At 49.4% G+C, this 18,120-nt stretch overlaps 2 protein-coding genes and 1 long non-coding RNA gene across 6 annotated transcripts in view; 1 reads left to right on the forward strand and 2 right to left on the reverse strand.

The window, feature by feature from the left end:
* IMPDH1 (inosine monophosphate dehydrogenase 1) overlaps window positions 1–4,365 on the reverse strand; it is a 63,166-nt gene extending 58,801 nt beyond the window's left edge. Inside the window, exon 1 of one of the 4 annotated variants that reach the window (XM_081879886.1) lies at window positions 4,251–4,365. The gene's annotated coding sequence lies outside the window, so the exon portion shown is untranslated. The remainder of the gene's footprint in view (window positions 1–4,250) is intronic. The other 3 variants (XM_081879887.1, XM_081879888.1, XM_081879889.1) reach the window with 3 other exon arrangements.
* Window positions 1–18,120, reverse strand: part of LOC309352055 — a 266,510-nt gene that overhangs the window by 116,993 nt on the left and 131,397 nt on the right. The gene's annotated exons all lie outside the window — the stretch shown is intronic.
* The window catches only part of LOC309351849 (uncharacterized protein), a 156,740-nt gene that overhangs the window by 95,729 nt on the left and 42,891 nt on the right, over window positions 1–18,120 (forward strand). The window lies entirely within an intron of this gene.

The raw sequence follows: 18,120 nt of genomic DNA on the forward strand, positions 1-18,120 counted from the left end.
GCAGTGGCAGGATGGGGACAGGCTGGGTCTCACGCATCCCTTTCGGGTCCTCCTGAGCTCTGGAAAGCCCCTGGGCACCCATCATTCAGGCAGCTCAGCTGGACTTGACCCAAGGGGGCTCCCTGCCTTCCACGAGTTTACGGCACAGAAGTGCTGCCAGCAAAACCCCATCCAGACCCGGGTGAGATGGCCCTGGGCCAACGCCCGCCCCCTCCCCACCGCCAGCAGATGCTACGCAGATCAGATGAGCACCTGCCAAATTCATATTAAGCCTTTAAAAGTCATTACGTAAGAGCTCAGACACTTTAGGCCAAAGGCAGATAACTAGCCCCCGAGAAGCCGTCCGAAAAGAGCTCCCACCCCGGGGTCACCCAGGGTCTCTGCTGAGCAGATGGAGACTCAAGCGCCACTTGCGGGGAAAATTAAATCATAATCATCACCCACCCAGCTTAGGCAGCCTTCGGATTCGCCATGGAACCTCAGCTCCAGAGCCTCAACCCCCAGCCCCTTTGGGGTCATTCCCAGTTCCTGAGGAGCTTGGGCCCCCACCCTTCTGTGGGGATCCTCACCCCTGGAAAGGGGCTCAGATTCCTCCTGCAGCCCAGGCCTCTATGCCTTCTCCCTTTGGTGCCACCACACTGTCTATGCCAGCGCTCTCTTAAGCCACAGCCTAGGACCCTCGTACCTACGGGACTCCTCTCCCGGTATGCCCCACGGAGGACCTTAAGGTCCATAAATAGCAACACCCCAGAGGTCCCGGGCCCTAAGGAAGTCAGATTAGTCTCAACCAGAGCCAGGGCCTTTTCAGTGATGGCTCCGGCTTGGTGGAACGCTCTGTCTCATGAGACCAGGGCCCTGCGGCATCTGAATTCTTTCCGCAGGGCCTGTAAGACAGAGTTGTTCCGCCTGGCCTTTGGCTTGGAGCCAATTTGATTCCCTCCCCCTCTTTCTTTTTCCTTTCTCCTCCTGTGATCTGGCTGCATTTTAATGTTTTAATGTCATATTTTAATCTTGTTTTAAAGTTGTATTCATTCAACTTGTTTATATTATTGCTTGTTAGCCGCCCTGAGCCTGGTCTTGGCTGGGGAGGGTGGGGTATAAATAAAATTTATTATTATTATTATTATTATTATTATTATTATTATTATTATTAGCCTCCTGGTGAACCAGGTGGCCTTTTAGTAAATGGGTTGGATCAGTGATTTGCTCTTTGGCATCATCCCAGCTGGGGACCAGTTTACCTGTGAGGTCACCTTACCCCTCAAGCGCCCTCTTGACCTCTTCGGGACGAGGCCTCTCTCCTGTCAGCAACCTGTTTTTTTATTGTTTGAATCCTATTATAGTTTAATTGCATCTATAGTGGTACCTCAGATTAAGAACAGTCCTGTTTACGAACGATTCGGTTTACGAACTCCACAAAACCGGATGTAGTGTCGCAGTCTGAGAACTTTGCCTTGGTCTACAAACGGAATCCGAATGGTGGAAGGGCAGCGGCAGCAGGAGGCCTCATTAGGGAAAGCGCACCGGTTTAAGAATAGTTTTGGTTTAAGAACAGACTTCTGGAACAGACTGAGTTTGTAAACCGAGATACCACTGTATTTCAAATTACAATTTTAGCCTTCCCCATTTGATCTGTGTTGTTTTGATTTATAATAATAATAATAATAATAATAATAATAATAATAAATTTTATTTATACCCCACTCTCCCCGGCCAGAGCTGGGCTCAGGGTGGCTAACACCAATAAATCACAGTAAAAACATAATGGGGGGGGACCAATTTAAAATACAGGCTAGAATGCAATTTAAAATGCAGCCTCATTTTAAAGTAGCTGATAAATCAAAACCATAAGTTGAGGGAAACATAAGGGTCAGGCTGAGTCCAAACCAAAGGCGAGGCGGAACAGCTCTGTCTTGCAGGCCCTGCGGAAAGATGTCAAGTCCCGCAGGGCCCTGGTCTCCTGTGACAGAGCGTTCCACCAAGTCGGGGCCAGTGCTGAAAAGGCCCTGGCCGTAGTTGAGACCAATCTAACCACCTTGCGACTTGGGACCTCCAGAGTGTTGTCATTTGTGGACCTTAAGGTCCTCCGCGGGGCATACCAGGAGAGGCGGTCCCGTAGCTACGAGGGTCCTGGGCTGCATTTGTGCAGGCTGCCTTCGTTCCTGGTCTGGGGAAAACACAGGATATCGATAAACATAATTTTTATTACTATGGCCCAGATGCGCTCACAGGGACCAACACACACAACACGCCACATGGAGAGCTTTCCCTTCCATGATGATTCCCGTTTCAGCCGGGGACACACACACACACACACACACACACACCTGTGTAGCTGCTGCAGGCAGCTCACCTTCCGTTGGGAATAACAGTGGCCTACCTTGCTCTGTGTGCATGTGCCAGCCCACAAGAAGGCCTCTGCTGGGTCAGGCCACAGGTCATTTCAACAGGACTTTTGCACAATGAAGACTTCCCCCTGCAGTTGTGTCCCAGGTGAATCAGGGGACAAGAAATGGGGCAGCCTTCAAAAACTGGCATGTCTGGAGCCTACAGAGCTGGCTGTGCAAGCGAGAAGCAGGGACCGGGGGCCATCACAAAGATACTGGGCAGGGGCCCTGGAGGTCAGGGGTCCCTTTCCTTTGCACTGAGACAGACCTGGGTTCAAGCCCTAATAGTGCTGCTGTCTCCAGGCAGGGCTGGCTATGGCCCCTGCCTGAAATTCTAGACAGCTGCTGTCGACAGCGAGTGGAGAAGAGCCTTTCTCAACTTTGAGTCCCCAGATGTTCTGGCACCCCTGACCACAGGCCATGCTGGGGTGACGGAGTTGAAGTCCTGCAACATTTAGGGACCATGAGAGGCAGATGCCGAAAATACTGAGCTGGGTGGGCAGAGCTCTGCCTTTGTGCAAGGCAGGGGGGTGTCTCAGGATCCTGCCCAGGGTTCTGGGTGCCCCCAGGTCACCTCTTGACTTGGCTGGGCGGTGGAGGGGGGTGTTGCAAATGTCTTCAAGGCCTCCTGGAGGTCTTGGGTACCTCCAGGAGGCTTCCAGGAACATTTTGGGAGCCAGTGGAAGATTCCAGGTCTGCAGCAGCATTTACTCTGTTTCTTTTTGAACCAAAGACATTGAAAGCTCTCTAAGCCCAGGGATTTGTTCTGAGGGCCAGGACCGAAGGGAGCTCACACTTGGGGTTGGGCCTGGAGAAGGGAAGATATAGAGGTGAGACTGCAGGATGGAGCAAACTTGTTTTCTTCTGCTCCAGTCGGAAGGATCTGAACCAGTGGATTCAAAGGACAGGAAATGCGATTCCGACTCAACATACGGAACAGACTTTCCAGTGCTAAGAGCTGTTTGGCAGTGGAACGGTCTCCCCCAGGAGGCTGTGGGCTCTCCTTCCTTGGAGGTTTTTAAGCAGAGGTTGGGTGGCCATCTGTCCTGGATGATCTAGTTGAGACTCCTGCATTGCAGGGGGTTGGACTAGATGACCTAAGGGGGTCCCTTTCAACACACACCGCCAAACTTTATTCATTTCAGTTGGTTAACATAGGGAGGCAAAAGAGCCAGCTTGTTGCTACTATTGTTATTGTTATTAATTCAGTTCCTTACATTCCCCTTTCCCAGGATGTCCCAGGGTGGCTAAACTCAAAAATTACAATATTAACGCCAATTAAAACCAATGTACAACCACTAAAAATATACCCCCTGTGGCACAGTCAAATGGTTTTGAGCCACTGGAAGTCAGAAACCCTAGCTGATCTACCTTGGGTCACCCAGAGGTCCACCAGTCGATCCCCGCCTAACCTCTGCCACTCAAGGCTGTGGGGCCAGCCAGGAACCTCCGAGGAGCAGAGAAGCCCCAAACTGGGAGCGTCTCTCCTGGCACGGCAAGCGCAGCGACGGGGGGGGGGGGGTGGCTGGTGCTCTCCAAGGGCAACCCGGAGCCAGTCGCCCCCACTCGCCAGTCGAGCCCCACTCGCCAGTCGAGCCCACCTCGCGGGGTAAAACCGGGATGAGCGCGCGTGTGGACGCGCACCTGGCGCCCAGGTGCAGAATAAGCAAGTGCGCAGCCCGTCTGAGTTCCGCCTGCGAAACTAAAACGATCCTTTTGCCAAGAACCGAAGTTCAGAAGCACCGCGATTGGTACCGGAGTTAGTGGGGAGCGACCCTTTGGAAACCAGGCGTGGGGAAGGAGAGACTAGTTCTCACCCCGACCCCCCCCCCTCGGGGCTTCCCCGAATCCGGCGCCGCTCACCTCTCCGGCTCGTAACCGGCCTGCAGGAGACGAGCGTTGTACCTCTGCGCCGCCGTCTCGTGTCCCGCGTAGATGGGGGCGCAGCCGTTGGCCGGCCCGCCGGGGCGCCGCGTCCTCTGGCCGGGGGCCGCGGGCTCGCGCAGCGGCCCCACGATGCGGCTGTAGTCGTAGTGGGGCGCCCCCGACGCCTCTTCGTCCGCCTCGACGCCGCACAGCGCCGCCTGCCCGTCCATGGCGAGCAGCCTCGACGGGGCGCACGGCGCGCTGCGGCGCCCCGGACACTGTCCGAGCCGCGTCCCCGGAGCGGATGGCCCTCGACGGCGCGCTTGTGGGCGGCTCTCCCCGGCAAGGCGCTCCCGGCTCCTGCGCGCCCGTCCTCTGCCGCCGCCGCTGCCCTGCCCGCGCTGCCTCCACCCCCGCCGGGCAGAAGCGGCCGAGGCTCCGTGCCAGCAGCCGTGCCCGGAGACGCGCGCGCCGAGGAGCGGAGGACTCCCTCCCGTGGACACAGGCGCTCTCTGGGGGGCCTCGAGGGACGCCCCTGGGGAGCCCTTCCGAGGCAGGGCCCCCTGGAGACCCCGCCTCGCCCCGCTCAGCCAGGTCCCTCCAAACCCCGCACCCTCTCCTGTTCCTCTGGCAAAGCGGAGGTGCCTCTGCACATGGGCAGAGGGCGATTTCTGTCCCGGCGAGTTTAGGGTCAGCCAGGGGGCAGGGAAGGTTTTTAAGCAGATCTTTAGCTGAGATTCCTGCATTGCGGCGGGTTGGACTAGATGACCCCTGGAGGTGCCCTTCCAACTCTACCATTCTATGCATGTGCATGCCCACTTTTCTCTTTAGAAATTGGGTGGTGGTCTGGACAGGCAGAGCAGCTGGTTTCCTTGGCTGGGGACCCCAGCCTGGAATTGGGGGGGGGGGGCGCAGGGAAGGCGCTTGGGTGGGCAATGTACCAGCACGGTTTTGGGGTTTTGCTGCCATCACTCATCTTCCTTCAAACACACGCACACACACACACACTGCTTCTAGGGTGGCTGGTATTGATATTTGATGAATTATTGTATTTTAATATTTTGCTGGAAGCCGCCCAGAGTGGCTGGGGAAACTGTGCCAGACAGGTGGGGTATAAATTGTTGTTGTTGTTGTTGTACCAATTGCCACATGCAGATTTTGTGCAATTTTGTGCACAAATGCCCCGAGATGGTCGCACCTAAACACATACCTAAACAGTACACCACAAAGTTAACTATGGAGAGGGAACCTCTGAGCATACCCTGAGTGGTTTTCACTCACCTCGCAGCTCACCCTGCCCCTGGGTTAAGGGGGAAGGGGCTTCCCAGTCCTGATCCCACGCTGCAGCACTGGGTTTCCTTTGGCCTGCGCCAGAGATCCAAAGGCCACCAACGGAGCCCAGTCCCCAGCTGGCAAAGAGGGAGGAAGGGCATCTCTGTGCCAGTGCCTCTGCCCGCCCCACCCCTCTAACATTCTCTGCCAGGTCATGATGAACCACAACGAAGGGGCCTTTCAGGACACCGGGCTCACAGTGACCCACGCCAAGAAGTCCAGCCATTGCACGCTGCGTGGGAAAGGGCCCTTGCGTCCAACAACGAGCATCACCAATCACCAGTCGCAAGAAGGGAACCCCCAGGGTCATCCAGTCCAACCCCTGCAATGCAGGGATCTCAGCTAAAGCATCCCGGACAGATGGTCATCCAGCCTTTGCTTAAATACCTCCGAGGAAGGAGAGCCCACCACCTCTTGTGGGAGTCTGTTCCACTGGCAAACAGCTCCTGCTGTCAGAAAGTTCTTCCTGATGTTTAATTGGAATCTCCTTCCTTGTAACTTGAAGCCACGGGTTCAAGTCCTAACCCTCCGGAGCAGGAGGAAAACAAACTTGCTCCATCCTCCATGGGATAGCCCTCTAGATCAGGGTTTCCCAACCTTGGGTCTCCAGCTGTTTCTGGACTACAATTCCCATCATCCCTGACCACTGATCCTGCTAGTTAGGGATGATGGGAGTTGTAGTCCAAAAACAGCTGGAGACCCAAGGTTGGGAAACACTGCTCTAGATGACCCTCTGCAAGTCGATGATTCTAGATCCCCTGCATTCTAGATCCATGGCTCTGCCAGCTGCTTCTCCAGACTCCTGGACCCTCAGCATGTGGTGCAGGCCCAGGCAGGCAGCCCCTTCTAGTGCCCATGAAAGCGCCCAGGGAGGGAGGCTCAACCACAGCCAGGTCCAAGGAGCATTCGAGTGCACCTCTCCTGACCTTCCTCCTTCCACGTGGACCATCCCAGGAGTCACTGAGTGCTAATATTGACTTTCCCTGCTTGGCCTGCAGCCGCCTGGGCTCCCAAGCTGTGACCTGTCATGTGCCGGCGAAGAGACAGCAAGCTTGCCAAGGCAATTCCTCTGTCCAGGCAATGGCCTTGGCTGACTTGAGAAGTACCAGGATGAGCCAGCGCCAGATCTGGCTTGGGCGAGCAGCTGGTGGTTGGTGGGCAGAAAGGCTCACCCTGAGATCCTGTGGTGAAGGGTGGTATATTATTATTATTATTATTATTATTATTATTATTATTATTATTAGTGGTAGTGGTAGTGGTGGTAGCATTGTTCCCAGTGCCTACTTATTAAATTATTAAATTTGTATACTGCCCTATGCCCGCAGGTCTCAGGGCGGTTCACAAGATAAAATCACAAGATAAAACATCAAATTATTCTTCTTTTTCTTTGGCGATCCCTCCTAGCCGAGTAAGATTGTCTTCCATAAACACGGCTATAGCAGTGAGTCCGTAAGTGACTGTGGAGGCCAATTCTGGACCCACATGTCTTTCCACGGTGGAGACATTGGTTTCCAGGAGGGAGTTGATCCTGGTGAGGGTTTGCCAAGCGTTCCTTCCTCTTAGCACGTTTCTCCCTTGCGTCCTGAGTTCGAGTGTCTTCAAAGCCCATGACACCTTTGATCAAGGCTGTTCTCCAATCGGAGGGCTTGCAGGCCGGTGTTTCCCAATTGTTGGTGTTTATACTGCATTTTTAAAGATTTGCCTTGAGAGAGTCTTTAAACCTCTTTTGCTGACCGCCAGCATTACGCTTTCCATTTTAATAAAAATAAAAAAACCCAATAATCAGATCCACAATGAAGTGAAGAGACCCTCAGGCATATAAAGCAGAGAGGAACCCAGTTTGCCTCTGAAGGATGAAGAGACACAGCTTCAAAAGAGGCCCTCCAAGGTGATTATGCCATCCTTGGAGCCACACAAGCAGGTGTTTTGGAAATATTTCGGTACGCCCCTCATAGCATTGTAAAAATAAGTTTGCAGCATCATTTCCCTGAGAGGTTTCCTGTGCATTTAACAGCTGCATGGTAGCAGGCAGTCAAGAGGAACACTATTTCCCAACCCCCAGAAGAAGAAAAATGGAAATGTGGTGATCTTTCATCACCACATCTCCATTTTTTCTTCTTCTGCAACAGGTTTCTCAGTGACATTACTGTCAGCTTTGAGGTGTGATTTGACCATTGGATTTTAAATCCAGACTCTGATACTTATTTTATCTTCAGTTATTCAGATTCTCTGGGGACGGGAAGGTGCAAACTATTTTTAATATTGTGTTTTAATGTCATAGCTCGCCCTGGGACCTTGGGCCGAAGGGCTGGTGATAAATAAATTTTATATACTGTATTTGTGGGTCTGGATGTGAATCCTGAATTGCAGGGGGTGGACCAGATGCCCCCCCCCCCGGTTGCCTCCAACTCTACATTTTTATGATTCTAGGAATAAAGTGACCAAGTACATACAAATCTCCTGGGATTGCAAAACACATCCAGAATTCATCCCAGTCTGGGGTGCTTGTAACAGGGTGCTCAGTAGTTAGCTGCAGCAGAGGTGACCAAAATAAAAATTCCTGGGTTTTAAAGTGCTGTGCACTTTTACGATATACGATATCTTTATTGTCATTGTCCCATACAGAACAATGAAATTGAAAAACTACATAAAACTACTACAAAACTACATAAAACTACTACAAAACTACATAAGACATTCAAAAACCCCTAAAAACTCTGAAACCCCATTTTAAAATACACTATACTATAGAGACCCCTTATGCTGCGTTTAGAACCAGAATTGCATCTGCATAGAAACTGTTTCTCAGGCGGCTAGTCCTGGCCTTTATAACCCTATACCTTCTTCCAGAAGGCAGAAGCTGAAAGAGATCATTTCCGGGGTGCGCACTACCCTGCGCTATCTCTGCCGCTTTCTTATGGCACCTGGCAGCATAGATTTGATCCAAGGTGGGAAGAGTGAACCCAATTATTCCCAGTCCCAGATGCGCCAGGGCTTCCTTTTGCTGGTTGCAGCCAGCATTGCAAGCCAAAGGGACCATAAGACAAGCCCCGCAAGATCTGGCCCATGGCCTTTCCAGTTCTGTCCACTGGGCCAACCAGATGCCCCAATCGGAAACCCGTAAGCGGAATTTGAGCGCAAGAGCAACTCTCCTGCGGTATTCAGAAGCAGGGCTGCCTTCATCCTGGCTCAGAGCCATCCATAGCCCTCTCCTCCTCCTCCTCCCCAAATCCTCTTTCGAAGCCCTCCCATTTGGTGGGATGCCTGAACTGACAGCTGATGCCTGAACTGAGCGGCTTCATTTTCTGTCTGCCACAACAGCTGCGAGAATATTGCTAGCAAAGAATGGGAAGAAACAAGATTTACCAACTATCGAAGCAGGGCAGATGAAGATGATGGACTGTATGGAACTTGCCGAACTGACCGGGAGACTCCGAGACGAGAGAGAAGAGATGGTGGAAGAAGATTAGAAGAAGTTTAAGGAATATTTGAAAAAATATGTTAATATTTAAATCTCAGAATAATTCTGGAAGTGGATATAGGCTGTAGGGTTAGAAGTAGAAGATAGTGTATTTTAAAACAGTGTTATTTGTAAGTGATAAAATGTGAAGTTAATTTAAGTGTGTTTTTTAAAAAAAAGTTGGTTAGAAACTATGATATATGTAAACTGCTAAAGATGAAGTAAAATGAAATTCAGATAGGTGAGACTTGTGGAAGCCCACCTAACAATGTTTAGAAAAATAAGGATGAGAGAATAATCTGTTTGTATTGTTTGTTTTTCTGTTTGTGTTATTTATTTGTGTAATAAAATGAATAAAAAAATTGAGGGGGGGAATGAACTGAGCAGCTTCAGGGAGAGTGTGTTGTTTGGGATCCTGGAGCCAAGTGTCTCCCAAAAGAGGTGAAAAAGCAACAGCAGAAGAGCAGCCCCAGATGGGGCCGCAGGATCCTGCCAGCTTCACAGAAAACCCACCCAGGTCCTCTCTGCGAATTATTACTGTTGCTGTTCATATTCATTGCGGCAGAGTAACACAGACCGAGCGAAAGAGGCAGGTTACAAACTGACGTTTGGAGAGATGGGGAAATAGCAGAGAGAGGGGAGACCCTGGAGGCAGCAGGGCGAGGGGAGGAACCCCAGGATGAATCGTAGAATCGTAGAATCGTATTGGAAGGGACCCCGAGGGTCATCTAGTCCAACCCCCTGCCATGCAGGAATTTCAACTCAAGCAACCATGAGTGCCAGCAACTTTTTTAAAAAAATAAAATATTTATTAAAGTTTTCAAAAATGATACATTATAAAAGAAAAAGAAAAAAACAACAACAAAAATACAGAAATACAGAAATACAGAAATAAAAACAATTTAAAAACACATAGAGTTTCCATTTACTTATTTTCTTTTAACTTATTTTCCCGACCTCCTCATACCTCCCTTTCTTATATTCCAATTCAGATTGTTTGTTCAGCAAATCCTCACCCTTAGTTCTTTTACTTATTTCAAAGCCTTATTTTCCGTATCTCTTAAGCATTGCAGCTGGGAACCACTTAATTTCTATCCAACATCATTCTAACATTCATTAATTTTACAATATTTCTGCAAATAGTCTTTAAACTTCTTCCAATCTTCTTCCGCCGACTCTTTTCCCTGGTCTCGGATTCTGCCGGTCATTTCTGCCAGTCCCATAATGAGTGCCAGCAACTGTGGCCAATTGGATTCAGGCTTTGTGCAGCCTAGCTATGTTGCATGGTGGGTGCCTGGGGAGGCACAAGTCATGCCCACAAGGGAAGGGGGTGGACTGCCCTTCCTTGAGGGCTTTTAAGCAGAGGTTGGGTGGCCATCTTTCTGGGATGCTTCAGCTGTGATTCCTGCGTTGCAGGGGGGTTGAGCTAGATGTCCCCCTGGGGTCCCTACAGCTCTGTGATTCTGTGAAACACAAGCAGGTCTCCTTTACCATTAGTAGTTTATATATTAAGGCTGAATCATAATTGGTTCCCAGTGGCCATTGCCCATTGTGCAATGTGGCCCTCAGTTCCATGGACAGCCATCACCTGCTTTGTGTTTCTTTCCATTTTAAAACAAAATTTTATTGATTTTCCAACGTTTTCAATCCAATATAATTAACAACAACAACAAAACCCAGATACAACCTTCCCTTGCATCCCTGGACCTTCCTCTACCCTTCCATGGTTCCATATTTAACATTTCCTGCTGCATATTTTATGCCCTCCGTTTATTCCATTTAACATTTACAGTGGTACCTCGGGTTACATACGCTTCAGGTTACAGACTCCGCTAACCCAGAAATAGTACCTCGGGTTAAGAACTTTGCTTCAGGATGAGAACAGAAATTGTGCTCCGGCGGCGCGGCGGCAGCGGGAGGCCCCATTAGCTAAAGTGGTGCTTCAGGTTAAGAACAGTTTCAGGTTAAGAACGGACCTCCGGAACGAATTAAGTATTTAACCTGTGGTACCACTGTATACCTTAAGTCTCTGTTAGCTCACAAGTGTTACTGAAGTCCGGTTAAAGAGCTCAGCTGTTTACAGTGGTCTTCCAAGTACGATATAAATTTCTCCCAGTCTTTATTAAAATCTTGGTCTTCCTGATTTATTATTTTTCCACTCATTTTCGCTATCTCAACACAGTCCATCTCTGGGCCACAAGCATTCTGGCAGCTGTCATTGCATATATATTAATCCTGAATCGTAATCGGCTCCCAGTGGCCATTGGCCATTGTGCGGTTGCCACTGGCAATGTGGCGATCAGTTCCACGGACAGCCATCACCTGCTTTGTGTTTCAGACCACTCTTTTCACCCTGGCTGTTGCAAACTGGGTGGTTTTCATACTGCATATAAAGAAGGGTTTTTAAGTTGCATTGCTGCTCTCAGTATTGCTCTGCAACATGTTCTATGGCAGGGCTCAGCAAACTTTTTCAGCAGGGGGCCGGTCCACTGTCCCTCAGACCTTGTGGGGGGCCGGATTATATTTTTTGGGGGCGGGGGAATGAACAAATTCCTATGCCCCACTAATAACCCAGTGATGCATTTTAAATAAAAGCGCACATTCTACTCATGTAAAAACACCAGGCAGGCCCCACAAATAACCCAGAGATGCATTTTAAATAACAGGACACATTCTACTCATGTAAAAACACATTGATTCCCAGACTGTCCATGGGCCAGATTGAGAAGGCGATTGGGCCGGATCTGGCCCCTGGGCCTTAGTTTCCCTACTCATGTTCTATGGGCTTCTGAACACTTTTGTTCCACACTTGCAAATTTTAAGCTGCTTATATATGGTCATTTAAAAAGAAATCAGCTGCGATTCCTGACTTGGGTCCCTTCCAACTCTAGAGTTTTATGGTTCTAAATTTCATCCCATGAAGAAGAGGAGAATTTGACATGTGTGCAGGGAGATGGGGCACTGCTATAAAACGCCCAGAGATGAGGGCGTTTCTTTCCTTCCGGCGCAAAGCAGCCTCTCAAACTGAACGGGACAAAGCTTCCGTTCTTGAGAGGATTAAATCGTAATCCCTTCAATTACCTCCTTATTTTATTCCTGACATTTTTATTCCACCTGGCCTCCAAGGAGCTCGGGGTCAGGCCCCTGGGTTCCCTGGCCGGCATGTCCTCGCATTCACGACAACCCTGCGAGGTGGGTGAGGAGGCAGAGAGGACATGGCGGTGGAAGCATTTGATAGGCAATGAAATAAGTGTTCCAGAACTCGTGCACATCCATTGAAGATTCGGGACAGATTAAAAAGAAAGCACTTTTTCACGCAGCACAGAGTTAATCTCTGGAACTCCCTTCCACTTGAAGCAGCGATGGCCACCAATCTGGGTGGCTTTAAAAGATGATGGAAAAATCATGGAGGGCTTTCCGTGGCTACTAGTCAGGATGCCTATGGCCTGTCTCTGCTGGAAACCGCAGGAAGGGAGAACTTCTCATAATAATAATAATAATAATAATAATAATAATAATAATAATAATAATAATTTTATTATTTATACCCCGACCATCTGGCTGGGCCTCCCCAGCCACTCTGGGCGGCTTCCAAAAAAATATTAAAATACTGTAATACATCAAACATTAAAAGCTTCCCTGAACAGGCCTGCCTTCAGATGTCTTCTAAAAGTCTGGTAGTTGTTGTTCTCTTTGACATCTGGTGGGAGGGCGTTCCACAGGGCGGGTGCCACCACCGAGAAGGCCCTCTGCCTGGTTCCCTGTAGCTTTGCATCTCGCAGTGAGGGAACCGCCAGAAGGCCCTCGGCGCTGGACCTCAGTGTCCGGGCAGAACGATGGGGGAGGAGACGCTCCTTCAGATATACTGGACCGAGGCCTCTTGCGCTCAAATCCTGATTTCTGGTTTCCCATAATGGCCAGTGTGAAGAAGTGGGTGCTGGACTAAATGGGCCCCTTTGGCCTGACCCAGCAGGCTCTGCTTCCATTTCTCCGTTCCAGTTAAGCCCCTGCGGAGACCTTGTCGCTGCCTTCCTCGCCTGCCTCCCCCCTGAGTCCCAGCACCTAGTAACGGCCTGAGCCCAGAGGAGTGCTGCTGCCGCTGCCGCTGTTCTGCTGCGTCCTCCGATCTGGGATTAGAGAGAAGCACCAGCGCTGAGCCAGCAGAGGGCTGGCAGGCCAAGCCTCTTAGCAGCCGCAATCTGGGCTCAGCCCCTGCTGCCACTTGCAGGCCAAGAACACTGGCGGGGGGGGGGATTCAGTAATATCGGAAGGAGTGCCAGTTCTCGATGACTCTGTCCGCAGAGATCCCAGGTCAACTGGTGCTCCTGCAGTTATGACGGGGGGGGGGGGACCTGGGTGTCTTGTAGCTGCAGAGATGTCTTGTTCCGCTGGAGCACCTGCCAGACCCTGGACCACCTTGGAGTAGTAATAATAATAATAGTAATAATAATAATTTGCCCTGTGCCGACTACTACACAGTTAATGTCTAGCAGTTAAAAGCATGTGTCTTTTTGAAAACATTTGGCAGCTCTTGATCAGTATTTCATTCATGTTTTCAGCCTGTTTATTTAACCCTTGGTAGACTTGGCTCTGGGCTTGGCTTGGCTCTATTTCCAGCTGTTTGTTTTGGTGGATTGCGCTGTTTCGCCTTCCTCCCAGGAGAGCCTGGATGGGGTCCAAAGGCAGGATATTGATCTGTTTTGTGTGTGCGCAGTGCCAGATTTACATATAAGCTAAACAAGCTGTAGCCTAGGGCCCCACTCTCTTGGTGGGGGGGGGCAGGAAACTGTATTAATTGTATTTCAGTTCAACAATTACTTTGATAAAATACATATTTTGTGATGTGCACATGGCTTTAGATACCTATTAGGTCCATCAATTAAATAATAATAATAATAATAATAATAATAATAATAATAATAATAATGTATACCCCACTCTTCCTGGCCACAGCCAGGCTCAGGGTGGCTAACACCAGTAAAATTACAATAAAGACATAATGGGGGGGGGACCAATTTAAAATACAGGTTTAAATACAATTTAAAAAGCAGCCTCGTTTTAATAATAGCCCAAGGATCAAGACCATAAGGGGAGGGAAACATAAAGGTCAGACTGAGTCCAAACCAAAGGCCAGGAGGAACAGTTCTGTCTTGCAGGCTCTGCAGAAAGATGTCAAGTCCCGCAGGGCCCTGGTCTCCTGTGACAGAGCGTTCCACCAAGTCGGGGCCAGTACTGAAAAGGCCCTGGCCCTAGTTGAGACCAATCTAACCACCTTGCGACTTGGGACCTCCAGAGTGTTGTCATTTGTGGACCTTAAGGTCCTCTGTGGGGCAGACCAGGAGAGGCGGTCCCGTAGGTACATTCAACACAAAAAACAGCGACCATTTGTTGTTGACAAAGGACAGCTGGACATAGAAAGGGCCCCATTACCTTCAGGATCTGAGGGCCTCATTAAACCGAAATCCGGCTCTGTGTGTGTGAGCAGACTGGAGCAGCAAGGACCTGAGATTGAGAGTCTCCTGCTCTACTGACTCAATTATCGCCGCCGCCGCCGCCGCCGCCGCAGCAGCAGCCAACTGGTTGTTCTGCCCTTAACATGATTTGCTGCATGCTGTGTGATCTTTAGCTGAATTTTGACAGATGGTTTCAGAACTTCTTACTTAGCAGTTCCTTTCACAGTCTCCCCAGCTCCAGACCAGTTCAGAGATTTGGTGAGCAGCTGCCCTCGTGTGGCTTTGGGTGGCGCTGCAGCCGCTCAGCCCCCAATGCCCCTCCTCATCGCCAAGTCGCGGCACAAAGCAGAACAAGCAACAACCCTCGATATACGATATCTTTATTGTCATTTTCCCATACAGAACAATGAAATTGAAGAGCTATATAAAACATTCAAAAACCCCTAAAAACTCTGAAACCCCATTTTAAAATACAATATACTATAGAGACTCCTTATGCTGCATTTAGAACCAGAATTGCATTTGGATAGAAACTGTTTAGAATCATAGAATCATAGAATCATATTGGAAGAGACCACAAGGGCCATCGAGTCCAACCCCCTGCCAAGCAGGAAACACCATCAGAGCACTCCTGACATATGGTTGTCAAGCCTCTGCTTAAAGACCTCCAAGGAAGGAGACTCCACCACACTCCTTGGCAGCAAATTCCACTGTCGAACAGCTCTTACTGTCAGGAAGTTCTTCCTAATGTTTAGGTGGAATCTTTTTTCTTGTAGTTTGGAACCATTGCTCCGTGTCCGCTTCTCTGGAGCAGCAGAAAACAACCTTTCTCCCTCCTCTATGTGACATCCTTTTATATATTTGAACATGGCTATCATATCCCCCCTTAACCTCCTCTTCTCCAGGCTAAACATGCCCAGCTCCCTTAGCCATTCCTCATAAGGCATCGTTTCCAGGCCTTTGACCATTTTGGTTGCCCTCCTCTGGACACGTTCCAGTTTGTCCGTGTCCTTCTTGAACTGTGGTGCCCAGAACTGGACACAGTACTCCAGGTGAGGTCTGACCAGAGCAGAATACAGTGGCACTATTACTTCCCTTGATCTAGATGCAATACTCCTATTGATGCAGCCCAGAATTGCATTGGCTTTTTTAGCTGCCGCGTCACAGGCGGTTTCTCAGGCGGATAGTCCTGGTCTTTATAATCCTATACAGTGGTGCCTCGCAAGACGAAATTAATCCGTTCCGTGAGGCTCTTCGTATAGTGGTTTTTTCATCTTGCGAAGCAAGCCAATTGACAGCTTAGCGGATTAGCGCTATTAGCGGTTTAGCTGCTTTTAGCGGATCAGCTGATAAGCGGCTTAGCGGCTTAGGAAAAGGGGGGGAAAGGGGGGGAAACCCGCAGGAACTCGCAAGACATTTCGTCTTGCAAAGCAAGCCCATAGGAAAATTCGTTTTGCGAAGCGCCTCCAAAACGGAAAACCCTTTTGTCTAGCGGGTTTTCCGTCTTGCGAGGAGTTTGTCTTGCGGGACACCACTGTACCTTCTTCCCGAAGGCAGAAGCTGAAAGACATAATTTCTGGGGTGCGCACTATCCTGCGCTATCTGTGCAGCTTTCTTATGGCACATGACAGCATAGATTTGATCCAAGGTGGGAAGAGGGCACCCTCCATGTTCTGCAAGCAGGACATGGGCAAGTGCAAAGCCACTCTGCACAAATGAGATTCCCAGTAACTGGTAACCAGAGGCTTGCAGCCAGGGGCGTAGGAAAGGGGGAGCAGGGTGGGGGGCGACCCAGGTACCATCATGGAGGGGGTGACAAATTATTAAGGAATATAATAATAATTTATTATTTGTACCCTGCCCATCTGGCTGGGTTTCCCCAGCCACTCTGGGCAGCTTCCAACAAAACATTAAAATACAATAATCCGTCAAACATCAAAGGGCTGCCTTCAGATGTCTTCTAAAAGTCTGGTAGTTGTTTATCTCTTTGACATCTGATGGGAGGGCATTCCACAGGGCGGGTGCCACTACCGAGAAGGCCCTCTGCCTGGTTCCTTGTAACGTCACTTCCCACAGTGAGCAAACCGCCAGAAGGCCCTTGGAGCTGGACCTCAGTGTCTGGGCAGAATGATGGAGGTGGAGACGCTCCTTCAGGTCTACTGGGTCTTTGAGGCCGTTTAGGGCTTTCAAGGTCAGCACCAACACTTTGAATTGTGCTCAGAAACATATTGGGAGCCAATGCAGGTCTTTCAGGACCGGTGTTATGTGGTCTTGGCGGCCGCTCCCAGTCACCAGTCTAGCTGCTGCATTCTGGATTAGTTATAGTTTCCAGGTCACCTTCAAAGGTAGCCCCACGTAGAGCACATTGCAGTAGTCCAAGCGGGAGATAACTATACAATGCACCACTCTGGAGAGACAGTGTGCGGGCAGGGAGGGTCTCATCCTGCGTACCAGATGGAGCTGATAAACAGCTGCCCTGGACACAGATTTAACCTGTGCTTCCATGGACGGCTGTGAGTCCAAAAAGACTCCCAGACTGCACACCTGGTTCTTCAGAGGCACAGTTACTCCATTCAGGACCAATTTCTGCCCTACTAGGGCGGTTCATAAAAAACTTTCTTACAAAAAAAAAAAGCCTGCTCCACCGGTCTTATCTTACTACATTAGGGGTTATATAGCTATATATGGAATTTCATGCATATGTTAATATCTTGACCCTCCTCCATGAAAATAGCTGTTTACTTGGCCGTTTTCCTTATGTCGTGAAGGCTGAAATTTCAATTCAGTGGAGGAGGGTCAAGATATTAACTGATATGCATGAAATTTCAGATATAGCTATATAATCCCTAGTTTAGTAAGATAAGACCTTTGGAGCAGGCATTTGTTTATTTAAGAAAAGTTTTTTATGAACTGCCCTACCCTCCGCTGGGCTTTCTGAGTCCTGGAAAGTCAGCCTATGTGAAGAAAATGAGACTAGGCCAAGTAGATTAGATAATACAGAGCATGGTGAAATCACAATAAATGAAACGTCCCCTTCAAGGTTCAAACACTACCACAGGTTCCACATAATATCTGTACTGCATTGTTTACTGTGACAGCACCTGCCCTTTGGAACTCCCCACCAGTGGCCTAGCGTGGGGGGTGCAGGGGGGGGGCCTGCCACACCAGTCGCAACATCTGGGGGTTAGGGTTAGGGGGCACAAATCCACGGGTTAGGGGGCGCAAATCCATGGGTTAGGGGGCGCAAATTACTTGCCTTGCCCCGGGTGCTGACAACCCACGCTACGCCACTGCTCCCCGCCTATTGCAATGAAGCACGTGCCTTTGCTAGACTCTTTTCGGGCACCTGCTAAAAGCATTATTCTTTAGGCAAGCATACCTAGATGCTTAGAAAGTAGAAGTAATTTTAATCTTAATATTTTAGCTTTTGTATGTTTAAAATAGGATTTTTCTTGATTTTACTTAATGTGGTGTGTTTTCTGTTTTCGTTTTGGTAAACCACTTTGCAGGTTTTTTAAAATAAATTTTATTAAACAAACAAACAATAAATATAAATAAATAAAATAACACAAGCCAAAACACAACCCATCCTGTAGATTTAAGTGTTTGTCCATAGTCGCCT

The sequence above is a fragment of the Podarcis erhardii genome, assembly GCF_964252035.2.
Source record: "Podarcis erhardii genome assembly, chromosome: 10".
Taxonomy (NCBI): Eukaryota; Metazoa; Chordata; class Lepidosauria; order Squamata; family Lacertidae; genus Podarcis; species Podarcis erhardii.